The 27,214-nt window shown below is 46.5% G+C and overlaps 1 protein-coding gene across 3 annotated transcripts in view; it reads right to left on the reverse strand.

Moving 5' to 3' along the window:
- The window catches only part of LOC120956934 (uncharacterized), a 54,375-nt gene that overhangs the window by 23,361 nt on the left and 3,800 nt on the right, over positions 1–27,214 (reverse strand). Inside the window, exon 2 of one of the 3 annotated variants that reach the window (XM_040378763.2) lies at positions 919–1,010. The exons of 1 other annotated variant lie outside the window; for it this stretch is intronic. The gene's annotated coding sequence lies outside the window, so the exon portion shown is untranslated. Of the gene's footprint in view, positions 1–918; positions 1,014–27,214 lie in introns of all 3 variants that reach the window. One more of the 3 variants, XM_040378762.2, reaches the window with a different exon arrangement.

Below are 27,214 nucleotides of genomic sequence, written 5' to 3' on the forward strand. Positions count from 1 at the left end.
GGCATCGCCCTTTGTGGTTGCTCTCGTTTAGCAGGTCCGCTGTGGCTTTTCATTGCCTCCCCCCCCCACCCCATCCGCGAGAGCTCAGAAGGCCCCGGCCCTGCCCGTCCCGCCCTCCTGAGCGGCGTATAGAATTGATGGCACCATACAAATGGTGACATTCGACGGAAGAATGGAATTGATAGGATTAATTTTTAAACACTTATAATTGCACACCGCCTTCACGTTTATCAATTCAATGGTGGAGCCGGTGGAGGGTCTCCGCCTCTCTTCCCCCCCCCCCCCCTCTTTTTTGCATACTGCGATTGATGTGCACGGTGCGCAAGAGTTATGTTTCGAGGTGGCGGCCCGTAACCACATGCTGTGTGCTGCACCTTGGAAAAAAGGTAAATCCGACCAATCCGACGGAGGACAAATCGAGCAAAAAATAAAGAGAGCACTTATAGGGACACCAATCGGTACGGTTCCATTGCAAACGAGCAGCAAACACATTCATTTAGGATTGGTTAGGCGAAGCGTTAAGCTGATGAGCGTTGCAAATGGGAGAAAATAAATGAACATTGTTTCTGGCGCAAGAATCGTGTGCCATTTACGCAGCAATGCACTCGATTGAAGTGGATTTCAAACGAAAAAAAGCAGTGGTCCCACTGCTGTCACCCACCGCCGGGGGTAGGCTAATGTTAGTTTGCCATTTATCCCCTGGTATGCAAAAAAAAACACACACACAAACGGCAACCCAACACATCACCGCCGGGGGTAAGGTAACTGACAAGCGCAATCATTCACTCACAATTCCATTTGCAGAGCTGAGAAAAGATCAATCTAAGTCATCTAACATCTATCTCGATGGGACTCGTTGTGCCTCTCATTTCCCTGCTTCCCTGCAGACCCCATACACACCACTCCAAAAGAACTTACCGATATTATATGCTGTCCCGGCGATGGCACCACGTTCACTGCCGCTCCTTCACCACTTCAGTCGTTCGATTGGGCTGCTGAGGCTGCTGTGGCTGCTGTGAATGATAGACGTAGAAAAATGGACACGCTTTAGACGAGGGATCCATCTTCACCTTCAGGCGGGCAAATACAACAACAAAAAAAAAACGCACCAATGGAACGGAAATGATTAAGATAATTCTTAAAACAAACAGGCATCGTTTCGTTTGTTGCGCGCTTTCGCCTTGCGCTGCAGCAAGCCCGAACCTTCCTCAACTTTCCGAAGAACAACAGCAACAGCAACAATTATGAGGTCATAAAAGATTACCAACCAGTCAGGGCAACCGGGCTGGCTCATTAATCAAAGTGCCTGGCCGGCGGGACGGGGACGGGGTGGAATATGGCGCGGTGGATGTTTCCCGAGAGAGCAGGAGAAATACATTACAATTTAAATGCATATTATAACGACTCTAGCGGTAGAAGCAAGGGGAGGACTGAAGGGTGCAGGTGGTCGCAAATGAAAATAGCTCGCACCACATTAAAACAAAACGGCAAAGGATGCAACCTAGCTGCATCACAACGGTGCCAAGGTACGCTGACTGGACTGGACGCGATGCAGCAGGCCCCTTGTTTTTTGCAATAATAACTCGCCCATGCACCCACAGACCAGTAACATAGACGTAGAAGCACTCCTGCGGGTGCCAGTGCAAGCCAGTGCAAATCCCAAACCGCGACGGACATGCAGTGGGCACGCATTCTGTGGGGGTTTCGCTTTTTTTTGTTGTGTCGTGTTTTCGTGTTTGCACCATTCACATCAAACCCTGTAGTGGAGTACGATTGTACACGGGGCGCAAGTTCGTGCCATTCTTGTCTCTGAGGCTTCATGCCGCGGTGCCGATGCGATGATGTTGTAAGCGAAAGATGAGCCCTCGGGACCGATGGACCGAGGGGCAGAGGGAGCGTTTGTGCCCTGGTGCTGGTGAAAGTACGCTCAACCAGCAAGCCGTGTGTGTGTACCGATCGAACGAGCCGCAACGGTGTATATAAACACTCACAAAATAAACGACTTTTCGATGCACTTTTTCCAGCGTTTATCGCTTTCATGTTTTGCATCGTTTGCACGCTATGAGGCGAACTGGGGGAGGGTAGTTGGTAGGATTTTTTTTGGTTCATACATTCCCCCGAGGCTCTAATGCTGCTGCACGTGATAGCCGATGGAGATGATATGGAAAAAAATTGCTTCGAGACGGAAAAAACCCCTGGCCCGGAAGTGGGAAGAGAGTACACGGAAAAGCTAATAACAAGTGGAGCACAAATTGAGTACTTGTATGTATTAATAGTTTACGCAAATGTTGTTTGCTAGACAACTTCAATAGAAATCAATGGCAGGGCAAATTCTTGGCCATATGTGAACTTGCTACGAAATTGTAATGCTAAAATAGGAAAAAACGCCTAAAGCTATGCAATTTTATGATTTGTATACTCAAAAAGTCAAAGGTTAATACGGAAAGAGAACAGATAGGTGACAGAAACATCTTAAATTTAAGTAGTTTTTTCATCGTTTTTTTATGCAAAAATGGCTTAAAAACTTGCACAACAGATTTTTCTATCAATTACAAGGGTTTTCAAGTCCAGTTTATGTAAAAAAAATGGACAAATTACATATTTTCTGAAGCGGCTCTAAATTGTTTGGAAAAATGCTTCGGATGCGCTAGTGAAAATCAAAATTACACCAGCGAGTACGGACTATGTACCCCGGCCTTTACAACTTTCTTCCTAATAATGACTAGTAATTCTCATAAAATGATCTCTCTCTCTCTCTCTCTCTCTCTCTCTCTCTCGCTCTCTCGCTCTCTCTTAATATCTCGATTTATCACAGATGTTCGTAAGAAAACGCACTCTATTAAAAGCTTAAATGGCGATTAACATTACTTCAACTTTAAAATTGTATCTGTCGACAAGTATTACCGCAATTGACGGATTATTTGATAATGAGCATCAGTATCCAGTTTATCCAGTTTGCACACTCATAGGAGTGTAACAGCAGTTAAAAGAGCTTAAACCAGGCTTCACTGCATTCTTCCTAAAAAACGTTACGTATAGTTTAATGTCTGTTTCTTGATTAACTAAGCTACTTTTCAATCTATTGAATATGCATTTTTGCCTCTTGTAATTGTACAAAAATTGTAATACAGTACATTCTTTTTGATATCCTTTATTTATCGTTTGGTGGAACAAATCTGCTCCATTGAATGCGTTTGGTCGAAAAAAGAGAGTTTTCACATAAACAACTTGGTGTATTGTTGTTCGTGTATTATAGTCATTGTTTAAGCTCTTGCTGCTTCCATTTGTTCGCTACCTTTCTCTAACACAACGCTGATCACAGCATCTCTCCCGCCCCCCCCTACCTTACCACAGAATTTCCATTGTTGACCATCAACAACAGACTAACCGTTTGTGGCATTATTGGCCGCCACAAAACAACAACAGCCCTTTCTCCCTTTTTCCGGAGGGGATGCATCGGAATTTCCCGCTCTGCTCTGCCAACCACTTCCCTTATCCGGAGAGTGTGTGTGCATATGCGGTCGGTGTGCATGTGCCATATTTCGGTGAGAAAAAGGGAAAACTTTCCATCCATTGGGGGGAGTTGGGGGTGCGGGAAAAATGCGATCACCGGAATGTTTGTCCGCTGGGGACGGTCGCTGGGGACGCGGTTGAAAAGCAAGAAGAGCAACAACAACAACAGCAACGAAAAACCACCCATCCGCACATTGTGTCGCACGTAGCCGTCGCGCGCGCAGCAGAAGTGAATGGCCCCCGGTGCAAACTGGTTTTCCCCTGGTCGAATGCCGTTTCGCAGCAATTATTCACATACGCCAGTGGGCTGCAAGTGGCTCGGAGTGCAGCGGTGGCAAAGCGGTTCGATTGTTTTCAACCTCGAGAACAACAGCCCCGACCAACCGAACAACGCTTCCTAGTGGACATTAAAACTATCATCAACCGAGCGTCTGCTAATTTTAACCGGCCAGCAAGGAAACCCATTCCCGAGTCCGATTTGTCTGACTGGCTTTTCTTCCACCAACAGCAAAGTGGAAGGCTGGAAATGTAATAACGCTTTCAAACTCAATCTTCATTATAATAAGCGTCATTTCGCGTCGCACTGCTGCCGTGTGCGCTTAAGTCCGGTAGAAAATAGGTGAGCTGATTAAAACGCATCCTCGGCGCTAATAAAAAGACCCGTTAGGTTCCACCTTGCCCAGTCTGCACTGCACTGCACTGCAACGATGCACACTACACACTTGCCCCGGGAGGTCGCCAGGGCCGGGCGTTATCTATTTCGCTTTCCGCTTCAACAACAACAACAACAGCAACCAAAACACACACACGCACAGGCCAACCAATCCCATTGGGCCCCCCCCCCCCGCCGATCGTTTGTGCGAAACGATAAATTTAATTACTCCGGGTAAGTAAATTTCATTTGCACCGAACCCCGGACCGATCCGGGGCCGTTCGAACGTTGTTTAATTAAAACTCGAGGTTTTGCGTGGATGTGCCGAGTCGCGCGCGTTGTTGCATTTGAAAAATGCTTCTTCCACAGCCAGCCCCCCGTGCCCGCCAACCGCACCGAATGCAACCGAACCCGACGACAATAATAATGAAAAACGGCTCCAGCTAAACAAACTGCGAACCGGGGGCCGCGGGCTTTGGAATGGTGGACAGAGTGGAAGGGTTTGTGAGGGCCTTTGTAGCGGGATTCACTCTGCCCGGCGTCTAATTTACGTGTCCTTCCCTCTCGGTAAAACCGCTCCCCATGGAGGACGCATGCGGGGGTTTGAAACGAAAAACAAGTTTTTCATTAATGCCAAAGAGGAGGAGATTGGGGCTGGTTGTTCTGGAAAATGTTCGCATCGCTCGTTTAAATACGCATTATAAAAGCTAAAGCACAGTTCCGCACCGGGGCAGCGGCCGTGTAAGTGCAGTTTCCCTCTTTTCCTTCCACCATTCCGAGACTGTACAGCCAGTCACGAAATCCGTTTCAAACGCTTCAAAGTCTTGCCCTGCCCGTCGGAAGCGTTGGATTGGAATGGTTTACCATTTGCTACCTCGCTTTTTTTTCTTCCTCTTCTTCTTCACGAGGCACTTTTCCTAATCCTAATACTCCGATTGAATGGTCTCTTAACTGCTACCGCGTACGCCATTATTTTTGCCCCGTTTTGCCCGCGAAATAGAGCTCCGCTTTGGCCCCCGCCCCCCCAAAACGCATTAACCACAAACAACTATGCAAAAGTCAAACGATAAAAAAACCCTTCATTTTGATACCCATAGAACAACCCGTCTCCCCCCCTTCAACCTCTTCCCATGTGCAACCTGTCGGGCTGTCAGGCTGTGCCCGCTGCTGGACAGCGAGGGGATGATGCTCCCGTACATTTGCTCCGTACAGTGCAGTGTGCAGGGATGCTCCACCCTGAAAAATGCGCCGAGTTCAAGTGGAATAATAAAGAAACTAAAATAATTAAAATATTTTTTGCCTCTTCTTCTCCTCCTTCTCTCCGCAGCCCCCCCGAGAGGCTCCGAGGAGCCTGATAACTGCAACGTCTAGGTCTAGGGCGAGCAGGTGAACTAGCAGACGACGAACGGGCGGACGATAGAAAACGCAGCGACCAGGCGAAAGAGAATAGGAAAAATGGCGCAAAAGATTGCCCACCAGTAGTGGAGGCGGGGCGGGAAACAAAACCGGGTCTACGCGAGAGCGCCTGTGTGTGTGTATGTGCGTCTCGACATAACATACGTACAATTATAAATGATCGTTGCACTGGAACATCTTTCTTTTCCTCCACGCTCCGTTCATTTACACCTTCTTCCACATCCTTCTGGCCCTTTTTTCTTGGTTTGTTTGGTTGCAACCCAATGGTACCAAACAAAATCCGCGCGCCACACCGTTTCCGTTGCTGAAGTCAAAAAAGGAGATTATCGGCTCACACACACGCATGTACACGGAGCGTTTGGGAAGGCGCAATCTGTACGCAGCGAGATTTATTTCACATGAACGATGTTATCTTACAAATGGTACGGTTTATCGGGACTCTATCTTTATTTTGTATGCTGATGGCATGGGTTTTCCTTTCTTTTTTTACTTCATTTGTTGTTCAAATTCCAATCGTCTAACAAACAACCTGTGAAGCACGGTGAGAGAAGGAGTCCTGTACTATGTAGCACGGTAATTAATTTTATGCATTTGTGAGTACTATTTATAATTAATGTTGCTTTTTTGTATCTCTTCTCGTGGTGGGTACAATACTTTCACGCCAAGCATGCCGTTTTGACCACCTTTGAGACCATCTGTTTCTTAAAGGGGTTTATTTTGATTCCTTGACTAAAGATAAATAGTACATCTTTAATGTTTTTGTAGACAATGTATTTTATTTTGTTTTTAGAAAGGAATGAAGAATCCAAAATTAATAATATTCCTGGTGTAAATTATTATTTTGTATTTGTTCCTCATTCAAAAGATTATTAAAGACTTTCTTCACCGCGCTTTTATTTTTTCATAAATTTCATTTCATTTCATTTCAAAACCATTAAACTTATTTGGTTTGCTTATTTTGACAGTTTGAAAAAAGAGAAGCAATGAAAAACAATGTTGAAATTATTCGTTTCTCTTCTTCTTTGGCTCAACAACCGATGTCGGTCAAGGCCTGCCTGTACTCACTTGTGGGCTTGGCTTTCAGTGACTAATTGATTCCCCCCCATAGCAGAATAGTCAGTCCTACGTATGGCGGCGCGGTCTATTTGGGGATTGAACCCATGACGGGCATGTTGTTAAGTCGTACGAGTTGACGACTGTACTACGAGACCGGCTCAATTATTCAATAAATTATTCGTTTATTCTTGAGAAATAACTAGTGTATCAATTATATTAACAAGCAACAAAATGGCATTAAAAATAAGGAAAATAAGGAGTTGTTCGCGTTTCAAAGCATTTTGGTAATTATCACTTTTAATTTAAAACGTTCATTAAAAGTTGTTTTAATTTAAAACATTTTAACGTTCATTCCCACTCATTTGAACTGCTCTTGTCTTGTTTCTCTGATAAAATAAATTTAAAGATTTTGAAATGACATTTTGTATATTTCAGACGAACAGATTGAACTATTTTGCACACTAAAACCGATTCGTTACCTTTATTTGCAACACATTTGAACAGAAGAACCTGTATCAAACTGCGCCTAGGTTCATTCGGCACCCTTTTTCTTCCATTGTACCCTTCGGTGGGTTCCCCCTTGCTCTACCACTTTGGTGCGTGTCTGCACGCTAATTTTTCCAAAGGCGCAAAATAGAAACCTATTTTGCCTTCACCGTTGCCGATCGCCACACTCCCACGGCATCCTGTGTGTGTGTGTGTGTGTGTGTGTCCGTCCGAAGGGGCCGCAAAAAAACGGGATTTTGCACCGTTCGCCAAGGGAGAGAAGGCAAGCAAAGCTAGGCTGTACCGGGCGGCGTAGGACGATAGGCACGGAAAAGGTGGTGGAAAACGGACCCGAGCCACACGGCTAGGCCCCGCGCCCGCGCTCGTACATTGTTACAACAAATGGTGGAGAAACAATAAATTTAAAACCTCCCCCCACACTGCCCCACATGGGAGGCTAGGCGGGCGAGCGGGCGTGCGCGAGTGACGCGCGGAAACGGCACGGCAAACGAGAAAACAACTTTTCTTTGCCCGTTTTGACATCGGCCAGTAAGCGTCCGCAGATAATGCGCCTCGAGATCCGCAAAACGGAACGGAACGCACAAACGCGAACGCTTTCCCGTTTCCAGCTCCACCATACAAGGGGAGATGCATCTGGTGCATCTTGTCAGCTTTGTTGTTGCGTACACACACACACGCACACACACGCACACGCGGACTATCCACACCACCATTTTGCCTGCTGCCGTCAGGTTCGCCAGGGTTCACCTTCTGATCCACTTGTCATCGGGTCGGTCGGAACCGGAATGAAGCGAAGCCGGGGGAGGCGCGCACAATTGGGCCTGGCGGGAAATAAATGAATGCAGGTTGAAGCCCTGTCCAACGCGGGGAGCTTCCAGTTGGAGGAGGATGATGAGAATGCGAAGGGAGTGGTGTAGGCTTACGCGTACGCTCTACGAATCCACAATTGTCCATTCAAATATCCCTCCGCGAAGGGGGTTGCGTGTCCACCTTTGTGAGTCCTTTGTGTTCCCCGAACCAGCAGAAAAACGGCATCAGTAATTTTTCTCTCTCTCCCTCCTTCCCTCCGACAACCTCCCCACACTTCCCTCCGTTTGCGACCAATCACCGACTAACGGTGCCGGTTTGGTGATGGAATGTTTTTCCTCCTAATCAAATCATTTCCATTAACCCCCTCCCCCACGCTCCCGAAAGACAGAATTCCTTTCCGCGCCCATTCCCAATGGGGAGAGCGAAATGTCACAAAATAATTGTCCCTCGTTCTCAGGCTGCCCGCAGAACGTTTGCAATTCATTATTTATCCTTCCAGCTTGGCTCGCCTCGCTATTCTTAAGCAGCTCAACAATCTGGGTCTTAGATCCTGTGTCTCGGGGTAGATCCCGAAACGAAATTGTCAACCATCGCATCTTAGGTCCACTGAGCCGTTGTAACAATCTTTTTACGCCCCTGCTACGTTTCTGCCCTTCCTCGTGGCAATCTCTTGAGAAGGGATTAATTTCAAAACCCACCGAACCCACCCTGCTGCTGCTGCTGCTGCTGCAACAAATCAACGCGCGAATAGAGAGCAGAAAGAAAAGGGAAACGGGCGAAACGGGTGTACATTGGTCACTTTGGATTGGAAGTAAAATGAAACCTGTACCGCGTGTCATCCGTTATCGCGCGAAAAGGTGGAGAACAATATCTTCTGCTGCTGATGCCGTCGCTGCAGGAATAAATCACTTACCAATGGGTGGATAGGGCCGCCGTAACTCCCAACGACCCAAAGCCCCCTTTTGCTCGAGATAACGGCCGGGAAGGAGGTGGGGGGAAGGGGGGGGGGACGAATGGGAATGAGAGCGTAATTCAAAAAGCATCAAGAATGTTGTGTAGAAACATAAAACAAAATGCAGAGCGCATCGCACACGCTTGTTGTTTTTTTCTTCTTCTTTTTTTTTTTCTTTTGCGTTGTTGTTGCTGCTGCTCCACACAAACCGCGCAAAAAACACGTTCCCGTGTGGCTTGTGCGTAAAGCGGCGGTGCGTTGGGAAAGGGCAGTGCTGCCGTGAGTGGATGCGCAACTAGGCGCACTGGCTTTCAACCGGAGGTAAGCAGGGATAGCGATGCTAACCTCTCGAGTGCAATGTGTGGGAGAATAAATGGAACGAATTAAAGTAAATGGAAATTAAAAGTGCGTTTTAATCGAACAGGTTGCACCGGGAGCTTTTATAGTCATTAGCAAGCAGGATGGGATTTGCGAGCTGCTCGTTGTTAGTTCAATTCTCGTTCCAGGAGGGATCATTTGTTTCTAGGGATTAAATTATATTGATTAATTATTTGAATGATGCAGAATTTTGAGCACTTTCCATATCTTTAATTAGGCCTCCCTCTTTAGGTCATGAGTTTAAATTTAAATCGGTGAAGGAAAAGTCATTACCTATCAAAAAGTCACCATGAAAATAAGAAAATCAATCCTTAAAAATGATCATTCGCGCACAGCTCTGATAAGGTTATATATGTAAAAAAGATTCTTATACACAAAATCAGGCATATTTTGTATTATTAAAATTTCGCGCCAAGGTGCAAAAGTAACAATTAATGGTGTGCTCTCTTCAACGCAGCCACGTCTCTGATCCTACTCCAATTATTGTTAGTCCGAAGCCGACTTCGGCAGAATTGGAATCAACAGTTCTGCCCCAAGTTCGGAGTCATCCGGAGCCGTACGGAGTCGTCTGGAGTCGTCCGTAGCCATCAGAAATCGTCAGGAGTCGACCGGAATGGAATCGGAGTCGATCGGAGTCAACTGGAGTCGTATACTGCGACTCTGGACGATTTCGGACAACTTCGGACGAATCCTGACGATTTCTGACGACTACGGACGACTCCAGACGGCATCAGACCAAGTCTAAGACTAAAACTCCCGATAATGCTATGTGGACCTAATTTCCGGAGTCGGCTCCGAAATGATCGGATTGGTATCGGAGTCGATTCCGGAATTTGTCAACTTTACCCATCACTAATAACAACATTTTGAATTATACAGAATCACTATTGAATAAGTTGTCATCATTTCTCGAGATCATTAGTTACTTAAGAATCCTCTTCCAAGAGCTTAACTAAAGAAGTATAGATCAAATCATCAAATCAAATCATATATTTGATCTTTACATAATTTAAAACTTGTGTTCTCGCCTGGACGGCCGAGTATCGATGATACAAATCGAAATATATTCATCTTCTCACATTGTTGTTGAACTTGAATGAACAAAACAAAACGCACGTGCGTCCTGACCACGCAAGGGTTTAGCAAATCAAATCGAAACCAAACCCGCTGACCGTAAGCTCTTTATGCACGGGGTTCGCTCGGGGTGCGCGCGCTTGTGGATTGTTCGCCAACGTAGATAAGCGAGCGAGAAAGGTGACCCGAGATCCTCTTTTCCCAACCCACCACCCTAGTTGCTCCTACTAAAGCGTAAGTCCACCGGGGCAATGCCAGCGCCAGTGCCAGCACGATTGTCGGAACAGGTTGGATCAGGGATGTCCGGACGCGAACTCTCGAATCTCGGCCGGCCAATCTTAGCCAATCGGCTAACTTGTCGTCCCGCGGGAACGACCATTTGAAAGGCCAAAACCAGGGGGACCAATGATGCTGATAAGCAGGGCAAGTGCAGGTTGTTGCACATTCGCGTTTGCGGCGCAGTGACGGAGCTCGGGTTCAGACTGCCGATGTCGCCGATGTCGTCGATTTGGTGGCATTCCCGGTCCCGGTTTTGCGACGCACGATTCCGGTGATTGCTCATTACAACACTCAGTCGGAGCGCACAGGGAAGCACTTGCTGATTCTTCTAGCTAGCCAGCAAAGCTAGAGCACCTGGGAACACACGGATGGATGTGTGATCTGCAGCCCTGGAGTGGTCTGATAGTGACGCTCGATCCACACCTCCACAACCCCAAGAACAGCCATGAAGACGAGGACGAAGACGACGACTACGACGACACAGGCAAATAAGATCGAGCATTACATAAATAATGTAAACATACACATTAATCAATTAAAAACCGAAGTGTACGCGAACCGAATGGCAATGGCGCAAAGCCGGAATGATGGCATCGGGTCTTCCTTCTCCTCCATCTCGTACGCCACCAACCCCGGTCGTGTGCGCGCTCGAGATGGAAGGGAAATAAATTATTTCCCGTTCAAAACAGGCGAAAATTAAAAGCCCTCAGCATCAGCGTACTCTGTGTATGTGTGTGTGTGTCTCCATGTGTGCGAGGACACGGTGGCGACGCCGAGGACGCACTTGGGGACGAACTTCTTGTGCATTGGCTTGCGCCATCCCTCTCCATTTCACAGTCAAATGATATCTCTCGATCTTCGCCCTTACCAGTCGCCATTGCCACACTCACCGCGCCGTGATTTCTTCTCCCATCCACAGGCAAAACTCATTGCAGACACATATCTTCATCGTCTGTGTGTGTGTGTGTGTTTGTGTGTTTAGTTCGTACAGGGCCGTTTCGGATTTAAACCAAAGTCTCCCTTCGGCTCCAAACACGGATGAAACAATTCGATGGATCGATTGCCGCTTTGTTCGCAGTTGCTGGACGGAGGCACCGAGGAAAAGGGGCAAGGGATTGAGTGCAGTCAAGTGAAGTCATTATCCTACGGGCGGGATTGGGTGTCCCTGACTGGTGCACAAACTCAATGATGCATTGCCTACATGCACTCCACTTAACCGATGCGTTAATCGCATAAAAACCCTGAAATTCATTTTCCGTTCGCTGTCGAGGGGATTGGAAACAATTATCCGCCCTCTTCAAACACTCTGCTCTCCCTCACACGTTTTGCTTACTTTTTGCATGATTATAATTACTGTTGAATGTATGCATCCTTCTAATACCTAAGCCTGCCATTCTGCATTTCGTATTGATTTATTCAAATTTCCCCCAAACCCTGGCCCTTCAAGTTCCCATCGAGCAACAATCACGCGTCCGACGGCGTATGTACAAATCATTACTTCAAGTGGGGGCACCATGTACCCGAAGGGGGTGCCACATTACAACCGCTCCAACCGCATGCTCGAGTGCCAAAACAGAAGCACAAAATATACACTTCACCGCCACCTTCTTCTCCCCCCTTTGCACCGCGCTTTCAATTGGCGCGATTCCGAAAAAGCGATTCCAAAATATGCAAAATAAATATTACCACCCTCGCTTGCACATACATACGCTTCTCCCAGGGCAACACATCTTGTGTAAGTGTGTGTGTGTGTTGCAGCATCCCATAGCCCTCCCCCCTCATGAGTGGCAGCAACCAGCCAGCGCACATTCGTTCGTACGTTCGTTCGTTCGCGCTGCTCTTCGGGAGACGGGTGTAATGCAACGGCCTTGCAAGGAAGAATGCATGTTTGCTGCACTCCCGTGCAAACCTGCCCCGTTTGCTACCCATTCCCGTTCGTTACGATTTGCTTTTGCGTTCACGTTCCGTTCTTTTCTCCGTTCCGCCGGCTGCGCCCGTTTGCCCCCTTTGCCCTAACTGAGGCACCAATCGTGCTCTCTTTCTTTCCTGCTTCCGAAAAACCGACTACACCTGTTTTCGAATAGTTTCGCGAGCATTGCTCTTGGTTCTTTTTTCGTGCAATGTTATTGCTGGTTTAGTTTATTCAGTATAGTTTGCGTGTTGCTTATAAATGTAATGCGAGGTGGCTTTTAGAAATATTAGCAAAGCTTCAAGAGTCTTTATCGTTCAACGTACCGTGTGGCTCTTTTTACAAATACTTTAAAAGCATTAAAGACTATTCAATCCTTTCCCAAAAAAACTAAAATTCAACAATATTTTCGCTTATATTATATACTGCACTTCAACCAAAAGCGAATACCACTTTTGCTCCACCTAGGGATTTTCTTCGTATTGTGTTAGTGCCATGTAGTTTGTGGCAGCCGCCAGAAAATGGATCCAACACAACTACCAAACAGCTTCCTTATGTACAATAAACTTTACATCCACCCTCATCCAACCCACACCAAACAACACAAAAAACATACAACATTTCTCCTTAGCAGTATCAGCAGCAGCAGCCCGAACATGCTTGGGAAAAGAACCGAACCCACACACATACCTTGGAGCTTCTTGCAAGCATAATGCACTTTCCCTCTAATGCATCCCTCCTCCCCACTGGGTTGATGTTCGAGCAGGCGGCAGCAGCATTGATGCAATTGTCATTTTCCCGTCCCGAACCCGCGGTTTGTTCTATGTACCGCGCGGCTACCAAAGGGAGCAAATGGGAAAACGCGAAGAGAAAGAGAGTTCTCTTCTTGAGGAGCTTACGCTCCCAGTTGGGGAAAATTGCAACCAACAATCTCTCTCTTTCTTGCCTGCTTTTTTCACTCATTCGCTCGCTCAAAATTTCCACTTTTCCCCTCAGCGACGGTACACACAGCGAGCAGGCTAGCTGTCCTGTTTGTGCGCCGATTTTCCACCCTGCTCGCCATTTTCACAACACACAAAACCTCCCCATTGTAAGCGAACAAAACGGCCGGCCGAAGCACCCAACCCAAAAAGGGTGGGTAGGGGTGGAAAATGAAGTGTCGTGTGATCTCTTTTCAGGGATTGTTCTCGCTCTCGCTCTCACTCTCTCCTCCCCAATGCGCTGGGGAAATGTGCTGTTTAGCCTGACAATTCTTTTCCATTCTTTGTGACGAACCGAGTGCTGTTGGGGAGTAGAGTTTGCTTCGCTCCGAGCTTGCTCTTATGTGAAGGCGCGGGGGAGAGCGAATGCCTTACCTCCCACGCCTGCAAAACGTTCTTCCATCAGCCTCGCTATCCAGGGCTCCAGCAACCGGTGACAAGCGAAACCCGTCTCAAGAGCTGTTCCCACTGAACGGAAAAAACAACAGCAGACAGCAAGGAAAAGCTAATTTTCTCCCCATGGCAGAATGAATACGATTTGCGCTACCTTACCAACGCCAACGCTAGCATTGGCGAGCATCCAGAGACAGTAAGAAAATTATGCTTTTGCCATTTGCTAATGTATTTTTGCGTGTATGTGTGTGTGTGTGTGTGTATGTGTAGCTCTCCCCCAGAAGAAAACCCAGCGCCTTTCTTCCATGTAATGAGTCGATGCTTTCCCGGGAAGTACACGTTTTGCCCCCCCAGGACGGCCGAACGCAAGCATGCGACTGACGACATTTCACCGCCCAGACACGGGCTGGGCAATAGGGCAATAGGGGGCAGCGGGTGCAGGGCGGGTACATGCCACATGGAACGTCAAACCTTTTCATGTGAAACGATATTTCATCATTTAATGTTCGCTTGTACGTGTTTCGTGTGAGCTTGCTAGAAGTGTGAGTAGTTCAAACCAACATCAAATCAGGTTGGTCTATACTTTTGCGTCAATCGGCGTAATATGATGCTCGGCTAGTAGGCAGGTTGTTTTGATTTGTACGCAGGGTAGGGTTGGTAAGTTGTTTCCAGTGATTTCATAACCATTTTTGCATGTAATCTCAACGACTCTGATGTAATAGAAGTGACATATTTTCATCCGGCTTTTGCTTGTTCAATTTAAGGCACAACTTCTGCGTTATTAGGAACTTCTTCTTTTCTTTAGATTGAATTTTGTAGTGTTGCTGTGGAGCGTAAAACAAGCTTTCTATAATGCTGGAATAGATGGCTTAGCAACACTGTTGCCATCAAATGCCAACGCTTCACGGAAGAAAAAGTATGTCCCACTTCCCTGCCGACCAGGGTGGTGAAAAATTCCCCACAATTCCAATCACAACGCAAAAGACAGACAACATTTTTGCCTGGAACTGCGCCTACCCTGTAGCAACAAGGCGCAACAAGCCTTCAAGTACACAAAGCTACGCAAAGAGCCTTCCACTACTTTATTGCAATCGCGCAGATAAACTAGACGCGGCACCAAGCGCGCCATGATAAAGTGGTCAACTTAGCAAAACTAACGATCATCCAAACCAGAGATTGTCCGCGGTGAGAATACGCAGCACACTGAGGGCAGACAAATACAAAAGGCGACAAGGCGCCCACCATTCGCAACACGGCGTAGTCTGCTTGCGCAACATGGAGACGCACGGTGGCTAGTTTCGCGGTTTTGGAAGCCATTGCGTTGCGTGTTGACCACAAAAAAATCGTGTGGAAAGAAAACACACACAGCACAGAAAGGGAGGAGGTGCCAATGGAGGAGGAGGTCGACGGAGGGATACGTTTTGCAAAATATTATTATTCCAGTTTTCATTCACGCAAATGCAGCCAGAGAGGCGAAGAAGCCATCCACTAGGAAGCGGCAAAGCCAAAACGGGGTGGGGAAACAAGACATGGCTGTAAAGTGTTTGGTGGGCAAGGCATAGGAAAAGGGAAGACATGAAACAAACAACACACACACACACAGAGCCACCCTTGTAAGCCACCAAACGGCACTGAAAAACTAACCTAACCCGCTACGAGCGGCTCATTTCCACCCAGTCGAGGCGTACGCATCAACCTGCGCGCGAATGCAACCGGCACCGACCGACCGGCACGATTAGGCTGCACCGGAGTGTGGGGACCACGTTTAGCCAGAACTTGCACCGATAAAAACAAATACTAATATACCAATGGTAATAAAAATAATAGCAATAATCATGCCGCCGCTAATAGTAATAAGGAAAATGTAAAAAATCGTCGCTAATCAGACAAAACTTCAGGCCGCGAGAAGCGGCCGCTAGAAGGGAGCGGCTGGAGGAGAATGGGGCAGACAGGGAGAAGGCAAATGCACGGCTGCACTACATCAGCATAAAACCTGTCGCAGCATTTTACACCGCGCGATAGGCCAAACTGTTATTAGCACCAACTGTTCAAAAGCACAGCCTCTGTCTGCGTGTGTGTGTGTGTTTGTGCGTGGCTTTCTACCTTTTTTTTGGAGTTTGCAGCCGAGGCTTTCCTGCAGGCCGCTGCTCCGTGCCAATGAGAGCCAGCCCGCACTCCCGTACCGGCACTCACCCTCCAGAAACGCACCGAAAGCGAGACTCAGCGAGGCACTTATTTTCATTTTTATTGCCATTTTTTATGGGACCCTCCGTTCGCCTGTCAAAGGCCTTCCTTCCACTCTCTCTCCCCCCCGCTTTCCCTCCTCTATTCCGCATTTTGGTTTTGCGTGCAGCCCTTCTCAGCCTTCCCGTTCCACCGCGACAGGCCGAAGCCTCCACGGCTCGCGTCGACACGCAAAGCAGCGCGCGAGCGTTCTCTTTTGCTGGCTTCCCTGTGGCAGGCTGCTGCTGCTGCTGTTGTTGCTGTCTGTGTCTGTGTCGATAATCTCTTGCGTCTTCCTCGCGGCCCTCTCCGCCTCGACACGTCCGCGATAGGGTCCCCGTGTGATCGTGAAGCCACGATCGACGACCAGAGTACACCCCTGTGAAGAAGCGTCCTACAAATGGACGACGGAGGGGCGATGGCGGAGCGTCGTCCGACAGTCGTCCGAAGATTGTGAATAGATTTCTTCAACTAAATGTCCACAATCGGGCGCGGTGAGAAGGTTTGCGAAAAAAAACGGGGTGAGGAAGAGAAGAACGAGGAAAATCTACGTACGAACGGCGTTCCTGATGGCCTGATGAGGCTATGGAACCCACGAATATTATATTGACCGTGCGCTCATGAGGGGATGAGAGACGCTGACCACAAAACCGGTGAGACCGGGCAGACCCACAGATACTACTCCTCGCGGTTCCGCAGGGGTGTGTAGTGGGAATGGGGCGGCGAGGCGAGGGGACAAGCTGGCCAAAGTAATGAGCTATCACATTAACTATGCGTTTAATATGAAGCGAGTAAATTGCGACATCCATCTCCTTACTTATGAAGCAATAAAAGTGTACGAACGTACGTACGAACGACCGTTTTCGCAACTACTCCGGCCCGGTCGTCGGATGGGGAGGAGAGGGCTACATCTGGCCAGCTAATCGCCACCGGCCAGCCTGGCTAAATATGTTGCTAAATAAATTTTGCGAGCTGCTAATGCTAAGGTGACAATACAAAATTGGTTGAAAAAGCTGCATCGTCAGCTTTGGGGTACTATTATTGTGGGATGATAATTAAACGTACGTACGTGGAGAAGATAGACACATTCACAATAAAGCCTGAATGTGTCAGTTTCTCACTTATCCAAAGATGGACGCACACTCCACAAAAACAACCTTTGCACCATTAATTCTTCTTTCTCAGCCAAAGATTTTAAAGATGTCATAATTTGATGGATTTCTTTTTATTCCTCCAAGAAGATCTCATATGCCCGGGCAAATTCTTCATCTATCGTGTCTGCTGCTGCTCCATACAGGTTAACATACACTTAGAATGGATTAATAAAAGTTATTTTCTACAACAGAAGAATCTGGACGAGATTAGAGTAGAACCCACGACCTTAAGTGTAGCAATCTCGGCACTATGCCTCGGCTCTATCGATCCCACAGAGTAATGGCAAGGTCAATTAGCTATTTAAATATGACCTCAAGTACTCTAGTTATTAGGAAGATAATGTTTTATATGTTTCTGAACCATTGTACTGATTTGTACAACTACTATTCATGAATATCATTAAAAAACACACTGAAGAACAAACTCAAGGTATTAATTAATTTAAAAAAAAACAAGAAGAATGATTCTTCACTTCCTAACATGACTGTTAAAACGCATGTCCCTCTTGTTTGCATTAACACCAAAATGTCTTGACCAAAGAGCTTTGCAAAAGCATTATTGCCACCAAGCCGAGCTTGTTTTAGTTTTATTGTCCACTGGTCAAGGCTCGCGGACATTTCCATACCTCCGCCGCAAGCAGCAAACAAACAAAAACAACACAAAAAGATAGGTCAAACTCTTAAAACCTGAGCCCTTCACAATGGACCGAGGCTGGGGTGGACGTTATCTGCCATCATGCCACCCCGCTTTTCCATTTACTGGATAATGTTTCATTAGATACGTCGCGGCCCGCCCCTCTGTGTCCCGGCCCACCCGCACCAAACCGGACTCTGGCACAGTCTTCTCAATGGCAGAGCAGGATGAGAGCAGCCAACCAGTCCAACCAACCAGCCAGCCAGCAAGGTAGCATAATTAAAACACCTCAATCTCTAACGGCAATCCACGCGGAGAGCATTCACAACGTTGCGCTATAAAAAATTAGCTCTCGTAACGCTCTTGTACGCCTGCTTCACCCTGTGTACGGGATTTTGTCGTTTGATCGTAATATTTCTTTTTATTATTTGCCCCTCACCCATGCCTCGTCGTTACCTCCATTTACGTTCACCCGGGCAAGAAGAGTTTAGAAACTTATCTTCCTTTTGTATTATCATTTCATTTCCTTTTTGCTCCCCCAGAAGAAGAGGAAGAAGAAAAAACGCGATCGCACACATTCCTGGTCCTCTGTTTCAATGTTACTGGGAGTTCACCAGGTGCCGGGGGAGCGGAGGGAGAAGAAGGGTTTCGTGTAACAGTCACATTTGGCTGATTGAATGGACAAAAAGGAGTTTGCCAACCGCGGCCTGAGAGATCCGGGGCGATCCGAGGAATGGGCGACGACGAAAAATCCATAAACGGACAAATGAACCCAGCGAAACGCATTTGTGCTGCCTCAACACAGGCAGGCAACAACGAGAAGAAAGACGGAGGAGGAAAAAAACAAAAAACAGACACACACACAAAACAACCTGCGACGCGATCGCACCAAGATCGGTGGTGGTGCACGTTCCATTAAACGCTCCACCAGCAGCTCCTAAGCAGCGGACGAGCGCGGTCCAGCGCACAAAAACGCACACATGGGACGCACACCGAAACGTTTAAAACAAAGAATTTAATTATGTTGACATTCGTCGTTTTTGTGCGTTCCAGTTGCTTTTCTTTTTTCTTTTTTTTTTTTTTTGTTTGCTCCATTCGCGCAAACGCTCGTTACCCCGGTGTCCCGGTTTTTTTTTCTTTCTACGTCGCTTCCTTCAGCGTTTGTGTGTGTATCATTGTGTTATCGGTTTCAATGTGTGTCTCCTGGTCACGTCACCAGGCCAATATGCTGTCCCCGTGCACTGTGTATGCGTCGATTGTCTGTTGTGCTCTTAATAAGCGTTTCTTGCTGCGTTCTGGCTTGTGTGTTTTTGTTAGGTTGTTTTTTTATTATTATTACTCTCTCCTCTCCTTTCCCACACTCCACTGGACAAGAGTGGCATTGTCTGGGACAGCACAGAGGGAGGGCCACCTCGTAATCGGGTCCCATAATGGGGGCCTTTTCTTTAAGAGCGATGCACATTTCGCTCGTCATATCAGCGGCCACGCGGTCCCGTGTGCTTTGTGAATGCGCAAACCTCTCAAAAACGTCGAAAATCGAACGGAACGGATTAAGAAGAGAGGATGCACACACACACACACAAACAGCGTTTGAGTGGCAGGTTCGGTTGGGGCGCATAAAAACCGAGCAGAACGAGCTGCGGAACGGAACGAGCTGATGCACCCCCTGAAGGAGCGAAAGTGCAATGACGCCCCGGGAATGCGAGATGCGAAATGAGCGCGAAAGACAAAAGAAACGGAGGAGGAGGGAGTGGAGGGAAACAATCATAATACTGCAAGAAGAATTAAAACAAGTTCATAACAAATAATGTCGGCTGCCCGACGGGAGTTCGGGGTTGGAGGCAGAGACAGGGGCGGGTTTTAGTGCTGCAAACACGCAGCCGCATTCTCTGGCCGCACGTTTTGATGCACCATTCTGCTGCAGTTGAGATGAATCTTCCTCCACTGCGCCCGAGATGAAGATCGAAATCATCTTTGTCTGCTTATCTGGTTGTGGTTCCCCCTTCAGGACGGCTTCGGGTGCCCGTCAAGAAGGAACAAGAACCTCTTTTCATACTACGGCAGCAGCAGTGTGCAGATTCATTATGCAGCTCCGGTTTTAAGTCAATCCATCTGCACATTGGCAGCTCTCTCGTCTTAGTGTGTGGAGTTATGCATGTTTGTATGCTGCAGCTACTTCCGCAGAGTCGAGAAAAACTTACTGGCACAGCAGCGTAGGGTGTCGTGAACCCGAGCAGTACGCGTGCACTGCTTCAACCTTAGTAAACACTTTCTTTAAAACCGACCTCGTCACCCTCAGGTTGGTTTGTTTCTTCTGTGTTGCTAACGATGATCAGAAACTGTCGGTGCTGCCACCATAAACTCCCTCCCCAAGACCCCAGCGAGCACACAACAAAGTACTATTAATCACTTCTAGTTTCTTCCAATTCCGCCGTACCTGCCAATCGAACGTTTGAACGTGAGAAAAGTGATTTTTCTTCCGCCCGTTCCAGTGCAAAAAGTGCACCAAAGTGCGACTGGCAGCGTCACCCACCCACACATGATTGGAGGGGTTTTTGGTGCGAGCATGAAACATGATCTTCCGTGTTTGCCGCGCGCCGCCACGCGCCGCCTTTGTGGGTCCATTTTTGGGAGGGAATTGTGTGGAGCTTTCGAAAAAGGCGGCACGAGTACGCGAGAGAGTGCACGCGCTTTTGGAGTTGCGGTACCGGCATTGGCGTCGTTTAGGTGTTAAACGTCAGCCGAGGCAGGAAACAGTGCCTGCCCGAAAGAAGAAAAAAATCGCAATGTTTCAATGAGGTGGGATCGAGGCGAAGAATTGCAAATAAAAAGAGAGATGGAGAAAATGCGAAGGTTTTAGTTTGAATTATGGCAACCCATTATGGAGCTACCTTTCACTGCTGGTGTTAGAGCGCTCGGCTGATCAACTCGACTTGCACCCTGCAGACCTGCAATTGCATTCCAGGTCTCAATACCACGAGGAACAGACAATACAGAGCGCGGCCGACGCGTGATAATGAACTGTTACGGCTGCAAGATGCACCTTGTTAAGATGAGCGCACCAGATGCGCGTGCTGTATCCCAAAAAATGTTGGACGCAAAGCGCGCTTCAAAGCACACCGAACACCGCGACGGTTGATCAATTACTTCCCATTGTAAAGGTGAAGCGCATAAACAAATTGTTACCGCTTTCGGTACGCGCTCACTGTGAAGAGGATCATTTCCTCCCCCCCAAAGAGCGCTCTCCCTTCTTGGAGTTCTTGAGAAAGAATGGCAGCAGAGGCGGCGGCGGCGGCAACGTGGGCCATTAAATTTTATCCACTCTAACTTCCACGCCGCTCGGCAGTATCGAAATCAATCACACACGGTCGGAACTGCCGCGCCAGCGTGATGGGTTCGCTTCACACTTTGCGCCCACTAGGAAAACGCCCCCTGCTTCTGCCCCGCATTTCACCCCACCGAGGGAAAATGCGCTTTACCCACTCTGTCCCTCGTGCTCCAGAAGCAACCTCCAGCAGGAGCTCTCACCTTTAACTGTCTTTCTTGAGAGGGGATAATAGGGAAATGCAAAGGGAAGTAATTTATGACTCGTACCAGTTTTCCACCGCACCGTGTGGTCGACACACACACACACACACGCTCATTTCATGCACCATCAGCCTGTCCCAGCGTCCATCATTCATTCTTACTCCGTGGACGAGCTCAGCTCACTCGACACGATTCATCTGTCCGTTTATCCATCCGCGTTGTAACATCCCTCCCCACACACACACGAGAACTCCCTTGTTTTATGGAAAGTCGTTTTCCAAATTCTACTCCCCGAGATCGATCCATCAGTCAGTTTCCCTCCCCCCCCCCCCCCCTCCGTTATTGTCGGGATTTTTCTTTTGCTTGTGCGCTCTGCTCGCGCCGCGCCTCACAATGGCGATATTTTCCACTTTTAATTGCCTGTTACATCATATTTTTATTCGGCTTCCGTAGCGGCCTTTCTTCCCCTCTCTCTCTTCTCTTCTTTCTGTGTGTGTGTTCGGGTGCGCTGTGAAAACCAATCATCACCGCCGGGCCGGGCCGGGCCGGGCTCGTATTCTAATTCGGTATTGCGCAAACAGTGCGGTCGATGCAGGCCAACAAAGTGATGCCGTTCCGTCATTATTTTACCCAGTGTTTGGGGGAGGTTGAGGGTAAATGAGGGGGAGGAGGGTGGGGGGATCCCACTTCGATCATCAGAGAAGATCTTTCGATCGGTGTGGTGTGTTGTGCGATCGTACCATATGATCCGTTGCGCCACACGCCACAGGCCATGCGAGGTTTGAGGTTTCCTTTTGCGTACCTTTCGGCTTGCAACACACACACAGACACATCCTCTTCGAATGTGCAATGCGTTGCATCGATGATGGAGCATTCCATCATATCGCCATTGGGAGGGGCCGGGTGGTAAAGCCCATCATTTTACGGCTAGTGAAAATTGATTGTTTGGAAACATAAAACAGCCGTAGGCAGAGGAAGGGCAGAGAATTTTGCCACCATCCAGAGTATCGCTTCTTGTTTCGTTGCTTTCCCCCATCCAGACCAGGGATGATAGTGTTGGAGGGAAGAGAGATTGGGGTAGCATGATTAACAGAAACCGGCACGGCACGCGAAAGATCACAAGAAAGCATTTAAAACTATCCCGCACTACCAGTGCACTGCTCCACACGGCAGCAGGCCCTAAGTGGATCGCCCGTTAACCTCAAACCGGGCGGGAGCGGAAGTCCGAAACCTTCAGAACTTCAAAACTACTAATACCCCCCCCCCCCCCCTCATATGCACTCTCCATGCCCAGCCCTTTAAGAATAACCGCTTCAAAACAATTCCATAAAAACAACAAAACAACAGCGAAACGCGCAAACCTTTAGCAGCAGCCCCAACAAGGGGGATGAAAGTAGAAAAGAAATGGGAAAAGGAGGGGAGGAAGTGGTGAAAAAGTTTTGTTTATAATACGCCGAGTCCCGCGATGGAAGAAGGGTCCGTAAATAGAAACGATATATAAATGCTGTATGCTGAGCATCTCCGTTGTACCGTACCGTACTGCCTTACTGCCCCGACGCAACTCCTTTTTCCCGCGCAACGCGATCGCGATCGTTTGAAGATGCAACACACCTCCGGTCGATCGGGAACGGGGGCCGAGCGGGTTTATCTTATGACATATATTTTCCAGAACAAATATTTGTGTTTCGCCCTCCCCCTCTCCGGCGTTTTCTCGGCCAGCCTGGGCACACCAGGGGGGGGGGGGGAGTTCGAAAGTGCGAGTCTTCGGTGGGTTGGATTGTGTTGTGGAGCGAGTGTGAGAGTGGGGAGAGAAGTTACAGACAATTGCAATTAATTGACTGCAAGTTGATAATGCAGTGTTGGAAAGAGAGAGAGCCCAACATTACTGTGTGAAGCGTCATTTTAATTATTTTTTAGAGATTGTGATCGAAAAATGATACAACAGAGTTGCTCGTTACTAAAGGGTTCAACCCAGCAAAAAAAAAAACAATAGCACATTATTTCGTTCTTCTGTTGCTAAAATGCACTAAATTGCTCCTCAATGTCTCCAATTTTGACTGTAAGTTCTAGCATTATTGTTATTTTAACAAAGCGTATAACTAAATTCTCTGTAATGCATATTTCTCTAAGCTCTGAAGTCCTTTGAGGCACATCCTAACAATATTTCACTGTATATGCAATAAAATGATAGTTTAATACGAAATTTCAAGCTTGGAAAACAGTGATATAATTACAGGTTTCATTTACAAGATTTCCCACAATTTAAGGACTGTTTTCCGTGATTGTTTGGGATCGTCTCACGCTTTATTCACCGTATGCCATAGATGTTTGGCTTGTTCCCATAATTTATTGGTATCGTCCGATGGGACATCAATACAATTGATCCAACAAATTCTGGAAAACGACAAAAAAACCGTGAGAACTCACCCAAAAAAATTGTGATGCATTCAAATATTTTCAGGAAATAACCAAACATTCATGGATCTTCTTCTTCTTCTTCTTTGGCACAACAACCGTTGTCGGTCAAGGCCTGCCTGTACCCACTGGTGAAGTGAGCTTGGCTCTCTGTTACCACTTATTGTTCTGTTATGACTTATTGTTACCATAGCAGGATAGTCAGTCCTACGTATAACATTCATGGATAACTCTGTATTATTGTTGAAATGTAACATACAAGATCTCTCCTGAATAAGCTAAGAAAAATCTAGTGGATGTAAACTAATTTTCACTAATTGCAGAAATGGCTGACTTAGAGAAATGAATAGCAACTATGCAGACTGCATTTCAATTTAGCGTCAAACACCGCATTTCGCAATAGGGTAAATGGACCAATAGTGGTGCTATTTGCAGTGGTACAGATGTGTTTTAATGGATTGAAAGTGTCAGGAAAGACAATTACTGAATATTTTAACACATAACGAAGGGAATATGTATTATTTTTGCAATGACAACCATTTTTACCATGAAACACATCAATTTTACGAAAAAATACATATTTTTGTGACTGCTTCGTTGTACCTATAATGGTGGTATGGTTCCTATAGTCGTCGTATTGTGTTCCTATAGTGGTGGTAAACAAAGATACCTCAAAAACAGTGTATAATGTCAATGAAATTTAATTTTGAAGCTGTTTTCGTGGGAATAGCAAGGATTACTGCCATAATATTGGTTTCTTGCGTAATTTGATCGTAAAAAAATGTATTAATTTGATTGATGAAAATAATGACTGAGGTATGCATAACACCTGTCGTCAACCCATACCCGGAAGAGAAAGCTTGATTTGAGGCCGATTTTTCACTCAGCCAGATAAGTGAATTTTGGATTTACTTACATTACTTAATTTTGGATTACTTACAATAACTTACAAAAAACTCATTTATGTTGCTTATTTTAATGAAAATAGTACGAAATGTCAAAAATATCGTCGAAAAGAAATCTAAAATGTCTTGTTTTTATTGATTTTATAACTAAGACCACTATAGGAACATGCTTATTTTGGGTACCTATAATAACAGTATCGTAAAAAACATTTAAAAAAGGTAAATATGGTCAAAAGGCAAAAAACTAATAAAACTATATGATTTAATAACAATTATGTTAAAAAAAACTGATAATTGCATTGCTATGTCATTTAGAACGTTAACAAAGATTTGAGTTCGTTATGGAATCCTAAGGATTTTGGAAAAATGTTGACACATTTTACTAAATAATGAATGTTTCGGTCGCTAAGTAACGGAATGGCCCCATTTATCTTTAAAACCCTTTATAAAAGGCTAAATAACATTTCGCACTAACATAAATAACTAAATTACTTTTAATTTGCCATATGGACCACTTTTTAGTGCAATACCACCACTATAGGTACGTTTATCATATTGTATGGTACGATTTGCATTAAAAAAACATAAAGAATGTTTAAAACATTTGAAGTTAATTCAAAGTTAATGTTCAATATGAAAATTAATATTCCAAAGATGCCAAAGAAAAAAATACAGTTCAGGACAAGGACTTCTTATTATCCTCAGAGCAAGAAATTCCAATAAATTGAAATTGTCATTGCATTTGTTTTCAATTAATCGTAATGCGTAAAACAAGGCCCATATATTAAACGAGACACAGACAAACAAATGACATTTTCCAATAATTTTTCACGTTCTGTTACTGTCATTCACACATGCAAATGTATCACCCAAAACTCAGCCCCCTTATTTCCTGCATGATTGCGTATCCCAGAATTCCCTCCCAAAACCTTCTCAGACGGAAGCAAAAGGCGGCGATGCAAAATTTCATTACCCATCAACACTCACATTCCATTACGAGTCAATTTGAATTCCATCCGAATGCGTACCAATCAATCGGCTAATCACGTGCCAAACCACACTCACGACCCGTGGTCTAATTTTCCACCTCCAAAAGCATGCTCTGGCACGACTAGAACGAAGCACAACAGAGGATGGGAGCTGCCACAATCAAACAATGTGCCAGGGCCAGTTTAGCCGGACCAAAGACAAAAAAAAGCTACGTTCGCTTCCAAACATTAAAAACGGTCGTAAAACGATACAACCGAACCGTTCTGTAACCGCGCGCCAAAAATGCATCCACACTGCATACGGGGGTTTGAGTTGAAAATTGAAAATTTCAAATAAAACGTTTAAACGTTCTGGAACTGCAGTAGTGCTGCTTGGTGTGAGAAAAACTGCGACCCGATGCAGCAACGTACGAGTTAATGGTGGGGATGCAGAGGAGCGCTAAAATTGAAATTGGGAAGCTTAACAGCGTTAAGGAGCGTTAAGAAAACGACGGACGGAAACATGCGGCCGATAATGGCAGCCGGTCATAAAACAGTGAACAAATTCTCCTTTCTCGCAAACGGCGTTACTTTTGTACCGATTTTACCATTTCCACTTTCCATCCACCACTGTTTTGGGGGCCGTTGTTTTAACGGCCATCGATTCGGGAATGGTTGCCGCTGAATGGACCGTTGACGGGTTGCCTAGAACATGCAATTTAAAATGGATGGTGCTGCTTTGCCGAACAGCTTTGACGTTTGCTCATCAGCGTTTCTTTGGGGTTAAAGAGTTTCAAAAGGAAATTAATTACAACTATGTACAACACAACTTCCCCATTTTTTCCCCACCACCCAGTTTATCCGGTACGGTGCAGAAAGTGAATAAATTGCATTTATTCATATGAATGCCCGCCGCCCAAGCTTTATATCTCACACGATGCAATAGTAGTTGAAAAAAAGCGGGTTAAATACAGAGGAAAACACATCACCACTGGTGACAATGTTTTACAGCTCCCCGGACCGCATCATTACCGCGCGCAAAGCGTTCGGAACGGAGCCGACGTTTTTAATTGCCACCTCGCGCCCCATGCCTGTATTTTCCTTCCTTTTGTATCGACGCACAAACTTCGCTGCTGGCAATCAGGAATCAGGAGTACGTCTTGTCTTAAACGGCACGTTAACCGCAACGCACAAGGCTCACCCGTGCTGGACGAAAAATTCAAACTGACTTTTTTACGATATTCACACGCGCTTGCGACATGAAGAGCCGCGGCGCGCAACGTTTTGGCATGCTGTTGTTGCCTCGCTTTGATGTTTCTCTCCACCCTCTTCGGGGGGTTGATGGCTCCCACACTGCACCTTGCCCCGCTGCTTGCCTGTGCCTGTGCCTGGGTTGCATCAAAAACCCAAACGGCGCTGTCCAAAAATGGCACACCGTTTTAAATCGTCGCACTGTAATTTATGTAAA

The sequence above is a fragment of the Anopheles coluzzii genome, chromosome 3 (assembly GCF_943734685.1).
Source record: "Anopheles coluzzii chromosome 3, AcolN3, whole genome shotgun sequence".
Classification (NCBI taxonomy): Eukaryota; Metazoa; Arthropoda; class Insecta; order Diptera; family Culicidae; genus Anopheles; species Anopheles coluzzii.